The sequence below is a fragment of the Littorina saxatilis genome, linkage group LG7 (genome assembly GCF_037325665.1).
Source record: "Littorina saxatilis isolate snail1 linkage group LG7, US_GU_Lsax_2.0, whole genome shotgun sequence".
In the NCBI taxonomy this organism is placed as follows: domain Eukaryota; kingdom Metazoa; phylum Mollusca; class Gastropoda; order Littorinimorpha; family Littorinidae; genus Littorina; species Littorina saxatilis.
In genome coordinates, this window is record NC_090251.1 from 39,315,672 (window position 1) to 39,319,681 (window position 4,010).

Here is a 4,010-nt window from a genome sequence, read left to right on the forward strand (position 1 = left end):
AATTCACCAATTTTATGATTTTTGGCACAGTGAATATAACCTCAGATGTGCAGATGTCATTTTAGGTTTTGGTTCCCGTCAAAGAAGTGGAATCCGCCTTTGCTTGACTTTAACGTTTTCACTTTCATTTTTGAGCAAGACAGCATTTTGAAGATAGCGAGAATAACAGGTATCTTCGAAATGTTCATCAGGAACCACACAATGATCGTACCCATGGTTGCAATGTACATGTGGTTTGTTGAATAAAGACACTGGATAGTAAACTGAAAATGAACACTGTCGTCAAGTGTACTTTCACTTTTTTTGTGGTTGCGTGGTCATATTCAGACAAAGGGAGAAAGAGAACGAAAGAAAGAAAGAAGGAAAGAAAGAAATATCAAAGATCCAAAGAAAGAAAGAAAGAAACAAACAAACAAATAAACAAAGAATGAATGGAATAAAGAAAGACAGAAAGAAAGAAAGAAAGAAAGAAAGAAAGAAAGAAAGAAAGGTCAAAGATACAAAGAAAGGAAGAAACAAACAAACAAACAAATAAACAAAGAATGAAAGAAAGAAAGAAAGAAAAAAATCAAACAAACAAACAAACAAACAAACAGACAAAAATGAAAGAAAGAAAGAAAGAAAGAAAGAAAGAAAGAAAGAGACAAAATAAACGCAGTTAGCTTGCCCTTCAGTTTTCGGAGTTTTGTCAACCAAAATTAAAAAATACTTCTTCATTCACTGTTTGATGTGGCAATTTATTCAGTTTGGCAGTGTACATCAACTTGATATGTGAGCAGTATAATTCGTAATAATATACATGGTTACCATGACATTTCACATCGAGGATACACAAGCAATTAACATACTGACTGAGATCTGTCATAATTACATAATTCTATCACAAATGACACAGAAACACTCCACTTGATCCATGGTGTCTTTAATGATAAAAATGCGGTCGAAGCTGTCTCCTAACAACAGAAAAGGTATGACAACGCTGCGAACAAATCTAGCCAACATTTCAGAACACATTCAACAAGTTAAAAGCAGACTCCTTCTCCTAAAAACAGTTTGGTTCACCGTCTCAGAACTGGCCAGGGGTGTGTATAGGATTCGGTCGATGTGTTTGTTTGTTTGTTTGTGTTCGCATATAGATATCAAGAATGAACGGACCGATCGTCACCAAACTTGGTGAACAGGTTCTATACATTCCTGAGACGGTCCTTGCAAAAATTGGGACCAGTCAAACACACGGTTAGGGAGTTATTGGTGGATTAAGATTCTACAAGGACTTATAGAGGGACATATTAATGGTCAAAGGGAAATAACCTTCTCAGTTGGTGGCAGTGAGAATGGTAAGGACGGGGGTGTTTTTCCTACCTCGGAGGAATTTCTTGTTTTTTATGGAATAAGACCATCCCTCCATTAGGTCACATACGAAACATATAAACACCTGACTGCTTGCTTGTGCGAGTTAGATTTGTTTGATAATTGATTATTTTCTTAACAAGTGGCTTTCACAAAACTAACTCATCAAAACCTCCCACTGTGCGCAGTGGCCTTCTAGGCTATTCATTTCTGGTACGTGACCAAGTGGAGGGACGGTGCTATTCCATGTAAAAGTCTGGTCAGATCTTAGACGGTGAGCCGTACAGTTTTCTCGGGGAGGAGTGTGCCTTTAACATTTCAACATCTTTCTTTCTTTACTTTATTTGGTGTTTAACGTCGTTTTCAACCACGAAGGTTATATCGCGACGGGGAAAGGGGGGAGATGGGATAGAGCCACTTGTCAATTGTTTCTTGTTCACAAAAGCACTAATCAAAAATGTGCTCCAGGGGCTTGCAACGTAGTACAATATATTACCTTACTGGGAGAATGCAAGTTTCCAGTACAAAGGACTTAACATTTCTTACATACTGCTTGACTAAAATCTTTACAAAAATGGACTATATTCCATACAAGAAACACTTAACAAGGGTAAAAGGAGAAACAGAATCCGTTAGTCGCCTCTTACGACATGCTGGGGAGCATCGGGTAAATTCTTCCCCCTAACCCGCGGGGGGAAATTTCAACATCCAAGTCGTCATTTTAGATTATGTATACCTACCCATTTTACGCATATATATAATACAAAACGTTGAAACTGATAACTGTTTGGTGATAACACCTCATCACAAATTGTTAACAATAAGCATGCGATTTATAAACATAGAACATGTAATATTCAGTCATCATGCATTGTTAAAATAGTATCAGCATGCAGAATCCATAGACAAACAAATTACATGCGGATGCTCGAAATCTCACTTTTTTGTCAACATTTCTGGACAACAATGGCCCGGGGAAGGGTCGCATAAAAGTTATTGAAAAACACGTACCGAGAATTTCTTCTCATGATCTTGAATAGCTCAAACTTCGAAAACAGCGATTTTGTGAAATTACACAAACAAAAGGCGCTGGTGGCTGACAACGGCAGTGTTTAAAAACAAAAGAGCACCGAAAAGGTAAAACACGTAACACAATGAGCCGAAATCGATCATAGCTTTTGCGGAAAGCAGGACAGATATGATATGAGCCATTTACTAGAAAGCTTTTGAATTAGAAGCGGATATAGGCCTATTTAGGCAAAAACGTTGTATTTTGCCAAGAAGCAGAAGCTCGAACTTTTGACACAAACTTTGTTTTGATTTAGAATCGGAGCTACATGACACCAAATACTAATAGCATTAAGAAGACCTACAGGACACAATGTGTATGGAAAACGAAAAGAGGACACGACTTATATACGTTTAATCTGAACGCGGAAGAATGTGAGATATACGTTAATAACTTTGGTGATTTATAAAGTAGTGGAAACATTTAATATGAATTGTATTGGTTGAAAGTAGATGCATATGATTACGCAAAGTTGTAAGAGTTAAAACATTTTTTCATTTTTTTTTCATTTTCATTACTTTATTGTCCCATCGCTGGGAAATTCGGGTCGCTTCCTCCCAGTGGAAAGCTAGCAGCAACGGAGTCGCGCTACCCAGGTGTCTGCGTGTTTAGGTGTATTCAGCCACCTGCACTTATGGCAGAATGACCAAGGTCTTTTACGTGCCATTGTGATGACACGGGGGTGGGACATGGCTTCCGTCTCTGGGTCTGCACATAAAGTTGACCCGTGTCCGTCCCGGCCCGAATTCGAACCTGCGACCTTCCGATCACAAGTCCAGTGCTCTACCAACTGAGCTACAGGAATTACATGAGATCAATTGTATGACATACTGCGAGGTATGTGACTAAAAACTCTATATTTCAAATTAAGACATACATGAGAGACGTGCTCACTTACTTATTTAGAAGACCAAAAAATACTTTAAAAAATCGGATCATTTTCTATAATAAGTACATGGTCAGTTGTGTAACAGCTCAATACGGAAGTTTCTTTATGTTCAGGCTACATTCCCTATGCCTACTAATTATTTGCACCTGAAGACCCGCGAACTTTTGGTCATGCAAGCATATCAGCGGTAATATGAAAAGTAGACGATCAACCTGAAACAATCTTCAAGTATCGGATCAAATTAGAAGAAAAAAAACAACTACCGACCATAAAGCAAAACAAAAACAGCGGAGTGAAGTGATAAGGAGAAAGAGAAAAAATATATCAACAACAATCTGAAAGTGAAGAGAACAGAGTTGTTTGCCTACTTTTAACAAAAAAAACCATTCTTTTGAGTCTGTCGTGTGAATCATGCCATTGATACATGTGTCTTTTATAGAAATTATAAACAATTTGCCTGAATGAAACATTTTTCAAGAAAACAAACACTATTACAAAAAGAAAAAAAGAAGAAAAAAAAGACGAAGACAGATGATCAATCTATGATGTCGAACGACTCTCTTTGTTCTGTTGTTCTAAAGCGTTCACCCCACTTCTCAGCAACAATGGCCCGTTAATAACCTTTGCTCAACGAAATATTTTAATTTCGAGTGTAAATACATGGACTTTAGATCGAGTGTTGGCAATCCCAGTGTAAAATAA

At 37.6% G+C, this 4,010-nt stretch overlaps 1 protein-coding gene across 1 annotated transcript in view; it reads right to left on the minus strand.

The window, feature by feature from the left end:
- Positions 1 to 735: 735 nt before the first annotated feature.
- Positions 736 to 4,010, minus strand: part of LOC138971432 (uncharacterized) — an 8,627-nt gene continuing 5,352 nt past the window's right edge. The window contains exon 2 of the mRNA XM_070344162.1: positions 736 to 4,010. This exon is cut by the window's right edge and continues 872 nt beyond it. The gene's annotated coding sequence lies outside the window, so the exon portion shown is untranslated.